Raw genomic sequence first — 18,274 nt, 5'->3', positions numbered from 1 at the left:
GCTCTATTTTAGCAGCATTTAACATTTCAGTGTTACCTTTATTTATTTTGTTGAGTTTAGCACCGTTTTCATCTTGCACTTGTTAAAGAAATCCAAGCTGTTTGTTATTGTACAGCTCTTATGTAGTTTTAACAGTATTCTGCAAAGCCTGTTCTGAGTTTGCCAAGTTCCCCTAAGTCTGCCAAAACATTAATAAGTTTTGCAAAGTTTTTCTCTGTTCTGAACTTTTCTCAGGTGACTGAACCTATTTCCAAGGGTTCCTGATATTGCAGGAATTCTTATGTCTGTTCTAAAGCATTTCTTATTTCTGTTCTATAGTATTTGTTACTGCACTTCAGCTCAAAACCACTTTGTTTTATATCAAAAGAGCTCTTTTGCACTCTGGTATAAACAGAGAGCTAAATTCAAACCATCCAAGGTGAAACTACTGGTTAATAGCTTATTGTGTTTTTATCTGTTTGGCCTGAGGGTTTAACTTTATAGAAGTATTTCATCCTGATGGTATAAAAACCTTACATGTTTTTAAGTGTGTGCTCATTTATTCAGAGTTTGTTCATGCGTGGCTTCAACACCTGTGACTGCAAGACTTAGATTGCTTCTAAAATCATCTGGACCTACAAAGCTGATAGAAGTATAATGTATGCACTTGCTCTAACTGTTTTAGTGATATTTTAACACTTCTGCACTGCCTTTATTTATTTATTTGATTTACTTTATCACTGTTTCTCTGCCTGCACTTGTTACCAAAACTCCATCTCTGTCTTACTGTGCTGTTCTGAGGTTGTTTTAGCAGTATTCTGTAAAAGCTCTTCTGAATTTATCAAGTTCTCATGAGTCTGCCAAAATATTTCTAAGTTTTGCAAAGTCTTTTGTGTGTTGTCAACATTTTTAAGGTTAGAGAATATATTTTCAATGATTCCTGATACTGCAGGAATTTTACTTCTGTTCTAAAGCATTTGGTACTGCACTTGAGTTCAAAGCCAATTATCTTTACATTTGGAGGGGTCTTTTGCCCTCTGGCAGGAGCAGAGAGCTAAATTTACCCCATCCAAGGTGGAGCTATTTGTCAATAGCTTATTGTGTTTTTATCTAATTGGCATAAGAACTTAACTTTATATACTTCCTTTGACCTGCTGGTATAAAACCCTTACATTTTTGTAAGTGCATGTTGATTCAGAGCTTCCTGGTCCCTAGCTTGGACACCTCTGACTGCAGCACTAAGATTGCTTCTAACACCATCTGCACCTACAAAGCTGATATAAGTATATTTTCTGCACTTGCTCTAAATATTTCAGTGATATTTAACAGTTCTTTGCAGCATTTATTTATTTTGTTGAATTTATCACTCTTTTGCAGCCTGCACTTCTTAAAGAAACTCCATTTGTTTGATTCTGTACTGCTCTTAAGTTGTTTTATCAGTATTCTGTAAAAGCTGTTCTGAATTTGCAAAGTTCTCTTAAGTCTGTCAAAATACTTTTAAGTTTTGCAAAGTTTTTTTATGTGGTGCGAACATTTCTCAGGGTAAGTGAACTTATTTTCAAGGATTTCTGATATTGAACAAATTTTCACTTCTGTTCTAAGCGTTTGTTACTGCACTTGAGCTCAAAGCCATTTTTTTTACATTGGAAGGTTTATTTTGCACTCTAGTGAGAGCAGAGAGCTAAATTCAACCCATCAAAGGTAGAAACTACTGTTCAATAGCTTATTGTGTTTTTATCTGATTGGCCTGAGGGTTTATTTTATATAAGTCTTTCATCATGCTGGTATAAAAGCCTTGCATTTTTGTAGGTGGGTGCTCATTTATGCAGAGTTTCCTTCTGCCTTACTTGGACACCTGTGACTGCAAGACTTGGATTGCTTCTAAAACCATCTGGACCTACAAAGCTCATATAAGTATATTTTTTACATGTTTTCTAACAGTTTCAGTGATAGTTAAGACTTCTGTTCTGCATTTATTTATTTTGTTGAATTTATCATTGTTTTTAAGCCTCCACTTGTTAAAGTAACTCCATCCAAGGATTAGTGATATTGCAAGTATTCTTACTTCTGTTCTAATGCATTTGCTACTGATCTTGAGTTCAAAACCAGTTTGTTTTATATTGTGAAGGTTCTTTTGCACTCTGCTGGGGTCAGATAGCAAATTCAACCCACCCATTATGAGAACTACTGGTCGAATGTTTATTGTGTTTTAATCTGATTGGCCTGAGGGTGTGACTTTATCTAAGTCATTCATCCTGCTGGTATCAAAGACTTATATTTTTGTAAGTGTGGGCTCATTTACTCAGAGCTGTCTTGAGCCTGACTTGGACAACTCTGACTGCAAGACTTGGATTGCTTCTAAAACAATCTGGATGTGGAAGGCTGATATAAGTTTCTTTTTTGCACTTTCCTCTGTTTCAGTGATATTTAAGACCTCTGTGCTAGATTTATTTATTTGGTTGAATTTATCATTGTTTTTAAACTGCACTAGTTAAAGAAACTCCATCTGTTTGTTACTGTACTGCTCTTAGGTTGTTTTAACACTATTCTGCAAAATGGTTCTTTTGCACTCTGATGGGAGCACAACCCATCCTAGGTGGAAACTACTGGTAGAAAGCTTACTGTGTTTTTATCTGATTGGCCTGAGGATTTAACTTTATAGAAGTCTTTCACCCTGATGGTATAAAAGCCTTACATTTTTGTAAGTGTGTGTGCATTTGTTCAGAGCATCCTTGCGTGTGGCGTTGGCATCTGTGACTACAAGATTCATAGGTTCATAGGTTGGTACTAGGCTATCAGCCCTAGGGCCTATACAAGCCTAGCCATAACAATTCCCTGGCTATTTCTTCCCACATTATTTACTTTCCTGGACCCCTGTCTAGCAGGGCGACTGACGTGATCCCTGGGGTGAATTTCCTTTCTCCCATCCAATCATCAAGGTTCCTCTTGAAGAGGTCCAAAGAGGCACTCTGCTTGACATGTATGGGCAATCTATTCCAGAGTCTGGGGAGTCTCTGGGTCAGGAACCTATCCCTCCAACATGTTTTGTTTATTGTGATGACAAGGTTTAGATCCCTGGAGCGTGTAGCTCTGAGGGATTGGGATTTCTTTAAGTGTACCATGTCCAACAGCTCTGGGTTTGACATGGCCTTGTATGTTAAGCAGAGATCGCCTCTGAGTAGACGATATGCGACAGAGTATAGCTGGAGTTTTTTAAGGCGGTCAGCGTAGGGCATCTGCTTTAGGCCTGTGATTCTTTTAGTGAGGTATTTCTGAGGCCTTTCCAGTTGTTGCAGATGTCTTGAGAGGTACATACCAAATGGGGCGCTGTATTCTATAATGGGTCTAATGAGGGATGAGTACAGTGGGACAATGACCTCCTTTTTTCAAGACTTTGATTGCTTCTAAAATCATCTGGACCTACAAAGCTGACATAAGTATATCTGTTTGCACATGCTCTGTTTCAGTGATATTTATCACTTTTGTGCTGTATTTATTTATTTAATTGAATTTATCACTATTTTTCAGACTGCACTTGTTAAAGAAACTCCATATGTTTGTTATCATAGTGTTCTTAAGTTGTTTTAACAGTATTCTGTAACAGCAGTTCTAAATTTGCCAAGTTCTCCTGATTCTGCCAAAATATTTCTTTCTAAGCTTTGCAAAGTTGTTGTGCATTGTAAACATAACTCCTGGTTAGTGAACTTATTTCCAGTTATTCCTGATATTGTAGGAATTCTTATTTCTGTTCTAAAGCATTTGTTACTACACTTGAACTGAAAACTAGTTTGTTTTCCATTGGGTGGGTTCTTTAGTAACTCTGATGGGTGCAGAGAGACAAATTCAACTCGTTCAAGGTGGGAACTACTGGTCGGTAGCTTATTGTGTTTTTATCTGATTGGCCTGAGGGTTTAACTTTATATAAGTCTTTCATTCTGCTGGTATAAAAGCCTTACATTTTTGTAAGTGTGTAGTCATTAATTCGGATCTTCCTTGTGCCTGGCTTGGACACCTGTGACTCCATAACTTGGATTGCTTCTAAATCCATCTGGACCTACAAAGCTGATATAAGTATATTTTTCCACTTGTGTTTCAGTGATATTTAAGACTTCTGTACTGTATTTATTTAGTTGAACTTATCACTGTTTTTCAACCTGCACTTTTTAAAAAAGACATATTTTTGTTACTGTACTACTCTTAGGTTGTTTTAACACTATTCTGTAAAAGCTGTTCTGAGTTTGCCAAGTTCTCCTGGATCTGCCAAAATATTTCTACATTTTGAACTTTTTTTGTGCATTGTTAACATTTCCCAGAGTTAGTGAACTTATTTCCAAGTATTCCTGATATTGCAGGAATTCTTACTTCTGTTCTAAAGCACTTGTTACAGCACTTGAGCTCAAAGCCATTTTGTTTTACATTGGTAGGGTACTTTGCACTCTGGTGGGAGCAGAGAGCTAAATTCAACCCACCCAATGTGGGAACTACTGGTTTATAGTGTATTGTGTTTTTTTCTCATTGACCTGAGGATTTAACTTTATGTAAGTCTTTCATTTTGCTGGTATAAAAGCCTTACATTTTTGTAAGTGCGTGCAGATTTTTTCTGAGCTTTCTTGTGCCTGGCTTGGACACCTGTGACTGCATGACTTGGATTGCTTCTAAAACCATATGGACCTACAAAGCTGATATAAATATATATATATATATATATATATATATATATATATATATATATATATATATATATATGTTTTTATCTGATTGGCCTGAGGGTTTAAATTTATATAAGTCTTTCATCCTGCTGGTATCAAAGCCTTACATTTTTGTAAGGGTGTGCGCAAATATTCAGAGCTTCCTTGTACCTGGCTTGCACACCTCTGACTGCAAGACTTGCATTGCTTCTAAAACCATCTGGACCTACAAAACTGATATAATTATTTATTTTTGTACATGTTCTATCTGTTTCAGTGATATGTAACACTTTTGTGCTGCATTTATTTACTTTGTTGAATTTATCTTTGTTTTTCAGCCTGCACTTGTTAAAGAAACTCCATCTGTTTGTTACTGTACTGCTCTTAGCTTGTTTTAAGAGTATTCTGTAAAAGCTGTTCTGAGTTTTCAGAGTTCTCCTGAGTCTGCCAAATTATTTCTAAGTTTTGCAAAGTTATTGTGCATTGTGAACATTTCACATGGTTATTGATCTTATTTCTAAGTATTCTTGATGTTGCAGGAATTCTTACTTCTCTTCTAAAACATTTGTTAATGTTCCTGAGCTCAAAGACAAACTGTTTTACATTGGGAGGGTTCTTTTGCACTCTGGTGGGAGCAGAGATCTAAATTCAACCCATCCAAGGTAACTACTGGTCAACAGCTTATTATGATTTTATCTGATTAGCCTGAGGGTTTAACTTTATATAAGTCTTTCATCCTGCTGATATAAAAGCATCACATTTGTGAGATGTGCAAACATGGTTCCCCATGCTTGCAAACCTCTCCAGTTTATCACCCTCTATAGGAAATGCTATCTATAGTGTCCCACTATTCTCAGCTGCTTGAAGAGCTACCAGTTTGTGCAGAGACTGCTACCACTGCAAGTCATCTAATAGTATACTACAAAACACTCTCACTTTGACCTTTAAGTGACTCTCCTTACTCCTTCCCATCTATAAATTGTGTTTCCTTGCCTTACATAAAATAGGGTGGATTCAGACCTGCTGAATCTAGACTATTTGGTATCACCGTGCTCTTAATCCAGCCATCTTGTACTAGGAGGGCCTTCCATCACCTTGTTGGCAAAATTGTGTAGCTCAGGACCCATCTGAGGTGGGTATTGCTGGAGAAAGTCTCAGTTTGGTGCTTTTCTATTGGTAGATGTGTTAAAACTGTTACATTTGTCTGTATATAAGTCTTGCATTTCCGTGGGTTTGACCTCAATTTACTGGAGCTGCTCAACGTTTGTAAACTTTTGTCAGAGGTCTAGAGTGCATCTGCATTGAAATACAAGGCATCCACTGAAGAAAAACTGAAAAATAAGTACATTTTAAGTCAGCACTGCACTTTGTTAAATGTATTTAATTGAATTACTGCTTCATTCTTGTTGTTTGTCACTAAGTCCAGCTAGCCCACTTCCTTCCCACATACCACATTGAGAAAAATCATGCCACAATGGATGGGTAGTTTCCTATCATTTCTCCTGCCAGCTTGATTGACATGGGCATCTTGAGGCAATGTAGCAATTGCTTCATGTATACTGGCAATCATTTACTACTAAAGCAAACTAAAACCCTATGTGAGATATGCAAATATACTGTGGAACTGGAGTCAATTCTCTCATGTATAAACAGACTAGACATCAAAGAGGTTGGCAGCACACACACTTCACCTCTCACACAAACCTCACCTCTCACACAAAATAATGTCACATCACATAAACCTACATATGCGCAGGTACTCATTAAAGCCTACCAAAAGAATAGAGACCTCACAAACACACACCACCCACACTCACCACTAACAAAAATAAACCACTACAGATATCAACACACATACCTGTGTCTCAACAGATAAGCCCCTAAGGCAAAACACATCAAATGTCTTACTCATAGGCAACTCCATAGTGAGACACACAGATGTCCGCTTCACCAGACTGGACAAGGACAAGTTTATGTTCAGCTGACTATCAGGTGCCAGAATCCGACAAATCACACTTGCACTCAAGTCACTCAACAGCAAGTACCATTATGACTCTGTCATAGTCCATGTTGGAGTGAATGACTTGAGATGTACCTCTCTGGACTATATGAAGAGAGACATGATGGAAGTCTCTGATTATGTGTCCCAGACAAGTATGCTCCTAGCCTTAAGCAGTATCCTACCCTCACCCAGGATGATGCCACAACAAAGCCTAGGGAGGAAAGGTGCAGATCATCACTAGCAAAACAGCGAGATCTGTCTGCCATATCCTCCCAGGTTGACAGATACTGAATCCCCCTGGACTGACACTAGAAGTTGAGCCAATTGTTGAAGTCAACCATTTTTTGCTGATATTGTGGCACCATCCTGGTTAAGGGTAGGTTACTGCTTAGGGCTAGGAACATGACAGTACTCACCAACATGGGGTGGTCACTGTACTACTCCATGCGTGATACCTTCCCTGGTTAGGTCAGATTACAAATTAGGCTTGTTTAAAGTAACTACAGGAACTGACACCCTCCCTGGAACAAAAATTATAAAAAAAACGTTAACAAAGCTAACTACATCCTACTAAGCCATGGTAGAAAAAGCTTCATACCACCCACAATTGCAGACATCAATGATTACTATGCAGTAGTGTACACAAATGCCCTGTACAAACACTTAAGTGACTGTATAAACTCTCCTGTATCTGACTGGATCAAAACCATGGTATTTAAGTCTTTCATGGTGCTGTTAAAAGATCTAGAGAACATGTTATATAAGTACAAATGCTTACAATGATAGCATTTGCACCTTGAGGCATATCTACACCATAAGGTCATCCCCAGAGGTCTCCGAGTACTAAGAATGCCTACCTATGGAGACACCTTTCCACAACTGCTCAGACAATGGCAAACATTGAAAATACAGCTGAGTTATGACTACATGAAACTCCTGACTGACTTCTTTAAACCTATGCAGATATCTTTATTTAAAAAAATCAGGAGTTTGCAGAATTAGATTACATCTAGATTTATGGATGATATTTATAAGACTAATCTTGATGATGTTCTAGACAACCTGGCTAATTTTGAGAAGAGACAAGCTGTTAAAATGAAGAAGTTACAGTGGGATTTAGAAGACTTTAGAAGGGGACATGTTTTCTCATAACCACTGAGAGAGTCCCAGCTCCATATGTACCTTCAGCAGAATATACAAAAGCTAATGCTGAAAATCTGGTCATGGATTCCAATTTAGGAGCCTCAGTGACCGCCAAAGCAGTGAATAAGGATGTCTCTACTATAGCACAAGCATCGACATCTACAGCACCTCCTTTTCATTCTTTTTCCCTCTCAGTCCCTCTACCTATAGAGAGGGATTACAAAAAAGACTGCTCAAGAAGTCGTGTAAGGAGAGGGTGAATAAGACATTACAAACAAACTGACAGGAACACAGGTATGTCCACAAGGAACAGGAATGCAATTATTTCATTTTTAATATGCCTTCATATACCTTAACTAATGACCAGCTTACTTGGTTACAACAAGACCTTTCTTTTATTCCTGCAAAATGGAATGATATTGTAGATGTTGTTACTGATTAAAAATTAGTTGCTAGAAATACCACACTTTGAATGATGTTCCCTCATGCTGAACCTACTCATAAATGTTTTTAGAAAAACTAGTACATTTATTCCTGATATATCACCTTCTCTGGAATCTTTTACAAGACTTTGTGAGAAATAGATCAGAAGTGTATTGTCAAAGAGACATAAAGTATCATTCCACAATGTAACTGCTGATGAAATGGAAGTACTGAAATAATTACATGAGAATGAAAGAACTGAGGTTTGACCTGTAGATAAAGGTGGAAGTATAGTGATTATGGATAGGTCATTTTATGTTGAACAAATGCATGATTGATGATGATGATGATTATGCTTATCAACATCTTAAATATCAGGTAACTGGTCTGATTAATAGAGTTCAGTTTCTTGGTTATGATTTGTTAATGTGTGGCATGATCACACAGGAACTTTTTAATTATTTTTTGTTAAACTTCCAGTTATTCCTGTGTTACATGATTTACCAAAAATGCATAAATACCAGTCTAGACCTCCAATATGACCTATTCTGTCTAGCAGGGGCTAGTTGACTAAACTGTTATATATTTTTGTCAAAAAAATTTACAACCTGTGTTGGACAAAGTTCAACTATTTAAAAAAAAACAAAAAGACTTATTATAAAATTTGTTTACCTGGTCTGAAACTTTGCACATGAACTCCAGATTACTTTTTGTGACTTTAGATGTTGTTTAGTGAAGAGCCTACATGGAATATACCTGTGCACACAGCCACAGTTCTCCCTTGGCAGCACACCATACATATTAATTATGGCACGCTGCCAAGGTAGATCACAGTAACATGGATATTGAATCTGTGTAAGCAACAGTGTAGAGGTGTCCCATATTTGTGGACCATCCAGAAAAATTCTGAACATTTGGTAAGCACAACACAATACCTTTCAGCCTGTTAGCCTGGAGTGAGCTGTGCTTTTATATATATATATATATATATATATATATATATATATATATATATATATATATATACAGAAGACATAGAAACCAGATGTATTCAATTGTTGAAGTCCTGCGGTGCTTAGCAATGCACAAACCCATGCAGCGAAGCTGCACTATGCTTACAGACACCTTTGTAGCATACGTGAAGATATATAAACTCCATTCACTATCCCAGTGGCTTGATAGGTTGAGTCATGACTTACTATGCAGTACATCCTGGGTTCAAGTCCTGAACAGTCATAGTTTCTACATTTATTGCTATGAAAATGTGTCAGGTGACTGAAACATTGGTTTAATTTAAAATTAAAAAGTTGTTACAGTTGGAAAAGCTGGGTGATGCTAATCAATGCTTAAATGGTCAACAGTCTATTCCCATTTGCATATTGCTAAGCTTTACTTACACATGGTTTATGCAAGATTGGAAGATGCTAAGTGTGAGGCACCTTTTTGAAGGTTACAGCATGATGTGTAAGGGCAGGAATGCAACCTATTTAAAGGTCAATAAGCAGGAATTTCACATCATTCATTGGAGTCTTAACTTGGCTGTGGACATGCCTGGTACTGTTGGTGAAGGGGTGCACTATTATATGCAGAAGTGGGAGAGCAGGAGTCCAGAGTTTTTGTTGGACTCCTGGTTAAGAATTATGAACCCCCGCTGCTGAAGGGTGACTACCAGGGCTCAGAGTGTAAGTCTGAGGCATGGGGTTGTTTGCCAGGGAACTTACCAGTGCTACTGGTATCCCCAGCACTGGTTAGCAGTGTTGTCATCACTACAATGACATGAGGCATAGGTAGAGGGGAATCTTGGACAACTGGTTACAAGCGGTTAGGGCTGGCAAACCCCACTGATATGTAAGTATGTTTGTCAGAATAAAAAGCTGAATCTGTGCAAAACTGGTATGCATAATGGTTTGCTTCTCTTACCACAGCTGCAGAAGACAGCATTCACAATGTCCCATGCTGGCACCTGGCCAGGATGAGGCAATCATGTGGTAAGTAGGAAAACATCAAAGTAATAACTTAATGCATAACGTAATTCTGCAATAAATTAATTTCAGAGTTTACAGTCTTAACAGTCAGGTATGACATACCTGGGACATCTTCAGCTTTATTAATGTGTCACTGCCTACTGAAATGGTAAAGCAAGTTAAATCAAGTATGCATGCAGTACTGTGTAGTATAGCTTCCAAACATCAGTTAATGTTGGGGTCTACCCAGATTAAGAGTCACTGTTCTGGCCTGCTCAATGTCTGAAATATGCTGTAGGCTGCACTCAATAAATGAACAGGGTATATGGGTTAGTTAACACAAGTCCTACACAGCTATCCATGGTCTACATGCCAAAGTTGAAGCAACATTAAACCATACATTTTAAAGGGTGATGGTGCATTGATAAGTAATGTTTTCAAATAAAGTGTTCACTATTCCTGTATTCCCTGCATTTGTGTTCTAATCTGATGCCAGTCAAATGTTACATGTAACTGAATAAAGAATGCAGTGAAAAATGTCAGAAATAAATGTAGTGCAATACTCAGAGTAAGGTTCAAGCCTGTGTTTTGCTCATTTTGTCTGAAATAATGCTGCATTTTCCATTCAGTAAATGAATATGGTATATGGGCAAGCTAACTGAAGTCCTGGACAGCTATCCATGTGTCTAAATTCCAGATTTTAAGAAACATTATCAATAAAGTTTAAAACGAGATTATGCTTTGATAAGTAATATTTTCAAATAAGTGTTCATTATTCCTGTATTCACTGCATGTGTGTTCTAATCCGCCGCCAGTCAACTGTTACGTATTAACTAATAAATAATGCAGCAACAAATTTCACAAATAAATGTATTGCAATACCCAGATTAAAGGTCAAGCTTGAGTTCTGATAATTTTTCCAAAATATGCTGTAGATAGCATTCAGTAAATGAACAGAGTATATGGTTAGGTTAGCAGACGTCCTACACAGCCATACATGTGTGTAACTGCCAGATTTCATGTGACATTAAGAATTACAGTGTAAAAGGAGATGGTGCTTTGATGACTAATGTTTTAAAATAAAGTATACATTAGTCATGTGGTCACTGCATTTGGTTTCCAATCTAATACCACACACAGCTATGCATGTGTGTAAATGTACAATTTCACACAAAATGTTGCAATAAAAGTCATAAAGGAGATGGTGTTTTGAGAATTCATTACATTCAAATAAAGTGCACGCTATTCCTGTAGTAACTGTTTGTGGGTTCTAATCCCATGGCAGCCAACTGAGAAATGACCATCCATATAGTGTAATTAGTGTCCACTGGACACTTTTTGGTTCAATTGGCTTGACAACAAACTTATGTCCTCTCTCTCTGGGGGTGACGTCCAAATTCAGCTAAAAAAATCTGTTAAAGTGCACAGTTGTTGCTGTACAAAAATGGATAGCTATGGTTCTTTCCTACACTTTTCCTCCGCATACCTACCAGCCTTCCACTATGTTTTCCCCCTTCTTGCACCCCATTTCACCACTGTCCTATCTCCCCATTTTTAATTTCTTTAAAGATTTTTTGTGTGACGCTTCACAATGCACAGTGTTGCTAAGCTCAGCTAAATGGTGTTATATTGATATATGTCTGTGAAAAAATATTAACCATGTTCAAAAAGTACACCTGCACCATATTTTGAACCCAGGCCCATCATACCTGCAGACCAGTGCATCAACCTGCCAAGCCACACAGCTGTTAATTAACACATCTCTTTTAAGCAAAACATAATAACTGCCATCTTCCCATCATTAAGCACGTTTAAGCAATACTGAGCATTGGGCCACGTTGTGCAAATTTGATATCAGGGTAATAGAAAAAAATGGGAATGTAACTTGAACTGTGGTATAGGACTGCATCACTATAAATCCAGACACATAATAATGGATGTAAGTAAGGTCTCTAACAGCAGGTAATTGAGCAACTATATCTGCAACATTTAAAAATACACCTGCTAAAACATTATTAGAAAAATAGGTGTTTAACTGGGAATCTGGTGGAGAAATACATCCCTATAAAACCATACACAGAATAATGGATGTAACTGAGGTATGTAACAGCATGTAAGTGCACAATTATATATTGAAAAATACATTTGCAATAGCAATGACTCAATAGCTCAGTCTGCTAATGCTTTGAAAACATTGTTTTTTGGTGCACATAGTCATGGGTTCAAATCCAGTGGTGTCTAGCATTTACAATACATGTATATGTACATTACCATTGTGAATTCTGATATGAATGACTGTCTCATCACCTATTTATCCATTCAAAGCATTTCAGATGGACTGCATGCTTTTCAATGATGGAAGTCAAAGCCCTGCAAATAGGAACACAGTTAACATATTCCTATTTCAACACCACAAACTGCATAGACTGTCAGGTCATGCATTCCTATGCATTCACAGAGGGTTTTAAGCTATGTAATTCAAAGGAAGCCCAGTACTATCAGATTGCAGCACACAATCATTTGCTACTGATATTACAGATAAGCACAGCTGCACAAGTAACATACACATATAGAGGTCATGCTAGCAAAAAGGGTTGTCAGCATACATGTTCCAGATGACTACCATAACATAATAACACATGGCTTGGCAGTTGTCCAAATTGCTGACATAATGGTAAATTTAACCTTTACCTTGTTCAAGGATACAACAAACATATTGCCCTTTACTCTGTTAATGATACCTGTGGCTAACATACTTAGCTTAAAGACATACCTCAATTTCCTGGGGGATGGGTTCCCTCAATCAGGCTCTGACTGTACACCAAGACTGCCACTGGTCACACCACTAATCATAAGTGTTGTCCTCCACATTCTGCAGCCTCTCTCGCTATGCTAATTGCCTGCAGCAGCTGCATCCTGTAGCACACACATGTGTACGTAATAAGTGTCTGCTACCAACATTCTCTGTGTGCTGATGTAGTATCTCTACCCAAGTATTTCCACCCCATCATATGAGAAAGGGGATGGATTCTATATTGAGGCCTTATATCTCCTTCAATTGTTGCATGAGATTGCCTGCTTACACTGCAAATCCACCTGTATATTCTTCAATTAGCATTCCTAAACCACAGATTGATTCAGAGGCAATCACCTGCTAATGAGAACCATTCTAAAAAGGCAAACTCCTAGCTAGGGAAACCTTTGTGTATGAGAGTTACTTTCTATGGTAAGCTTGTCACAACATGTATATATCTGTATTTTTCAAAAGAGGAGTATTTTACTCCATCAGATATCTAAACCATTTTGCTTTCAACATGATGCATATGTTTTAATATAATTAGGAGAAATGGGGATTACATTAGTAAGCCTTTCTTAGAACTGTACAGGTGACATGCCATTGATCTGCAGCTATGTAACACCTACACAGGATGTGGACTATAGCAAGGGTATGATGCTGTCTGTTAACCAGGTACACAAGTCTCCTGGATACTGTATTTGTTGACAGTTGTAATACTACACAACTATGTAAAAACAGCACAACAGACCATCCACAGCAAAAGTTAAAACATAAAACGTAGTTTAATTCGGTAAGTGCTTTTGTACTCAAATAGAGCACTACTTCAGACCATTAACAAAGCACAATTAAAACCAAAACACTATATATACTCTCAAAAGTAACTAAATTAAATCACATGTTAAAACCAATTAAACAGGCTTAAAATTCATTTGAACAAGTTTTGGGTTTTTAGGAAGGGTCTTAAATGCACCCTACCATTGAGACCTGGATATCTATCAGCATGCAGTTTAATCATCCATCTAATCTCGTGTTGCTCAGTTATATTCCAAAAGTCACCAAAACATTGTCCCTCCATTAAACATTCAAGTATCCTAAACTTAAAAGAATGTGAACGTCCCTTTTCAGCTACATGTTTCGCTAAAGTATTTTTAACATCTAGTTTCCTCAGCTGCAACATGCTCTCTAACCCTTTCTCACAACATTCTATTCATTTTTCCAATGAAAAATGAAGGGCATGACATGCAACAAGCCATATAAACTATATGTAAATGAATATCCAGGGCATTCCTTCTTATTCCTTGTTATAGAGCAGGTCAAAGAAAACATCAGGGGTGGGCCATGGCATTTGTTATTAGAGCAAAGAGAATTGTGGTGGCAAGTTCTAACCAACACTTATATGTACCCAGGATTAAATGAGTCATGCTCTTTAAAATGTTTATTAAGATTAAAATCTTTAGAAAGACGTTAATTTGATAAGAACCTACTTTTTTATTTTGCCATGGAAATGGCTATTAGATTTTCATATTGTAGTTAAATTCATTTTTAATGATTATAATTATATGTTCTAGAGAGAGTGTTTATTTATATAAACATAAAAATATATACATATATGTGTTTTTATATATACTTTCATATTATGTTTTAGTTATGTGTAAATGTCTCTTTAATTTTGAACTGATGATTTGATGATGTCACTGTTGGTGGTTTATTTAAACCAAGAAAGTTCTTTCTTTCATGTTTTTTGTCTGAAGAAGGTTGTACATTGTTACGTCCGAAAGCACTAACAATAAATTTGGAAGGTCTGATATACCATGTTGCCTTTTTGTTTGTTTTTTGCAGTTTGTTTTTTATTTTATGATATTGGTTTTAACATGGCAAGTGGTTTGGATCAAGACTCACAACTTCTGTTCTCTCAGGACAAGTCGAATTTTCAGTCTGAAGGTGGAACAAGCTCCATTGGGAACCTGACACTACTAATTCAAAACCTGACATCTCATGTGGATGAGCTATCGCTGAAACTCAACAATTTCTGCCACACAGCATCTCATGTGGCACAACCTGCTATTTCAGAAACTAGGAGTAACTTGACTTTATCCAATATTTCTCCTGAACCTCTTCCTTTAACTTTTACTGCTGGATTGCCTAATGCTTCTGCTCCATTAACTATTAGGCACCAGGAAGAAATTCATGTTCAGGGAATTAATGATACAGCCTCTAGTACTTTACCCTCTCTCATGGACTGTTTAAATTCAACTATTTATCTTACCTATAGTACTGCAGTATCAAATAATATCATGCACACTAATAACCAGTCTACTGCTCATAAAATAGTTGAAAAACTAAAGCAATTTGATCAGAAACTTTTTAAATTCAAAAAACTACAACTTGAAATCACTTATTTACGTGAATATGTTTCCCGTTCACATATACCAAAGGGGCTATGACAGTGGCATTTTCCCTCTGGACTGGTTCACAATTCATCTTTATACAAAGAACTACTCAACCTTTTTGACAGGCAAGGATGTGAGTTCTTAACTTTGCTTATTACTCACTATTTCCTGCAGTCGGATGCATTAAAGAATGAATTAATGGACCTAGAAAGAAATATTAAAGAAGATACTGATTTTCTTAGGTATAAATACGATTACATCCATATTTATACTAGCATTGAGCAGAGAGAGGATAAACTGAAGGTTGTAAAAAATAAAAAAACTTCAGCATGACCAGAGGGACTATAACAATGGCACAGCCTTTCATCCTCCCCCTTGGCTGGTGCCATTGTCAATCATTCATTTGTCGAATCCGATTTGCTGAATAACCTAGAAAGGGATACCATTAAAGCATCTGCCCCTTCTGGCTTAGCAGACGATACTCAGGCACTGAATACACCAGAATCTGCAACTGTTCTTTCACCTAGACACAGTCAACATATTTTAAACCAACAAGGAACTAATTCTCGTGATTCCCATACTTCGTTTTTCAGAACCACCAGAATGTGAACAATTTGAGACTGGGCAGCTCCAACAAGACTTCTCGTCACAACAAGAATAACAACAGATGCTGGAGATGATTCCTATGCCACTACTAAGTTCTACTATTACTGGTGGTGATGCACTTTACGCTCAAATTCTTTTAAACCAACCAAGTGACTTTAAAATCTATAATGTCACTGAGTTTGATGTACCTAATGAGGGTTATAGACATTTTAGCTACGGGACTGTTGTTTGTGCATCCTAAGCATATGAGTCTTGTTAATACCTTGTTAGGCTTAAAGTTGTTTGTTCGTAAATTGCATTTAAACATATTATCAGGTAACACTATCAATCCTATTACTAACCATCGTATTTCTAGTATATTTACCCCCCCCCCACAATTTACTGTTGTTTGAAAAACTGTGCGAACTTGACTTGAATGTTATGCAGGGACAACTTTATAGCAATAGAGCCTTTAAGAATACTATGTTAGAGAAACAGCTAAATACTCTTGATTTTTTTGAGAAACTTTAATATTAAGATTCTTAAGCCAGATAAAGGTGGTGGTATGGTGTTGATGACTGAGAAAGATTATTCTAGTAGAATGTCAAGTATTTTGAGCTCTGAAAATTACGAAAAAACATGTGTTAACCAACTTCATGGAGCTTATCAACGTATAAGGTCATTATTAAACAACCTATTTATTGATTGTATGGTAGATGTAGATACATATAACTACTTGATTGTACCATCTCCAGTTACAACCACCATATTTAGGCTCCCTAAGTTACATAAAAACTTAAATAACCAACCGCTCCGGCCTATTGTTGATGGCCTTAATAGCATTACATATGGATGTGCTAAAATACTTGATGCTAAATTAAATAAACACCTTAAGGGGCAGTCACAAATTTGTTGTGACTTGTGGGATTTCCTTAAAAACATCAATGACCTGGACTTTAATGCTGAATATAATTTTTTAACTATAGATGTCCGGGACATCTATATGGTAATCCCACAAACTTTAGGAATTATGTGGACCAGAGAATTTTTATATAAACTAGGTATTACAGGTGAGGAGATAAACCTGATTGAATATCTGCTAGATATTATTTTGGCTAATTATTACATCTTATTTGGGGGTGATATATATCTTCAAAAATCAGGGATAGCTATGGGCTCCCCCTGTGGGGGGAGCTTTGCTAACTGTGTCATGGCATGTTGGGAAAATGAAATGTTATTCTGCCATGACTATTTTAAACAGCATGTTGTATGGTATACGTGCTATCTAGATGATATATTTGTCATTTTTAATGGTGATGAAACTCGTGCTTCTGAATTTCTTCAGATACTGCCAGAGAAGACCACCTTTTTGAAATTTACATTTGAATTTAACACTGATGTTATAGCATTTTTGGATGTGTTATTAACTAAAGACATGGTTAATCAATGTTACACTGCAAGAATATATCGCGAACCCACATATTAGAACTGTTTTTTACATTTTGAAAGTATTCATCCATATTACCAAAAGCAGTGTGTTGTAAAGGGACAACTTGTATGGGCAGCCCGGATGACCACACTAGAACAAGAATTTTTAGATGAGTGTCTTTTGCTTAAAGAAATGTTTCTAGCCCGTGGGTACCCACTAAAATTAATTGATGAATTGATATCTGAGGTTACCCACAAGCGCATATCAGGTTGGTTTAGACCTATATTATGTAGTCTTGCACAAGTAGAAGAAGAAAGGCTAGACAACTTAACATTATCTAACAGTTTTCAAACTGATAAAAATGAGGTAAAATGGCAAATTAAGTTGCAGGCAGGTCAAGAGTTTGGGCTAAACAAAGTTATTTCTGTTAAACCCTTGCTAACAAAAAGAGCCAGGGATAAAAGATTATGTTAGACTTTTTAGCACGGGTTGGGGATAATTTTAAATGTTTTTATACACTTTTGTACTGACATGTTGATGATGTCTTTAAATGCATTTATGTGTGTGTAATGTCATCATGACATAGAGCTATATATTCTGAATTTTATAGAAAGCATGTATTCTGATGAAGTCCCCGTTCTGAGGGGATGAAAGCGCTTAATGAATACTTTTAAATTTTATTAATAAACAGTTGTCATTTGCGGAGAGCCTGAGCTGCAAACAGTGGTTTCTTTTTTCATTTTATTTAGCTGAGTGCCAAAGCTGCCCACAGTTTTATATAGGAAAAACCGAAAGACAACTGAAGCAATGAATTTATGAACATCAGTACAGCATACATATGAAGGCTTGCAATAATGCATTAGCAAAGCATGTA

Source organism: Protopterus annectens, chromosome 5.part0 (assembly GCF_019279795.1).
Source record: "Protopterus annectens isolate FY-2018-M chromosome 5.part0, PAN1.0, whole genome shotgun sequence".
Classification (NCBI taxonomy): domain Eukaryota; kingdom Metazoa; phylum Chordata; order Ceratodontiformes; family Protopteridae; genus Protopterus; species Protopterus annectens.
The sequence above is the reverse complement of the archived record's forward strand: the minus strand, read 5'-3'. Positions refer to the sequence as shown.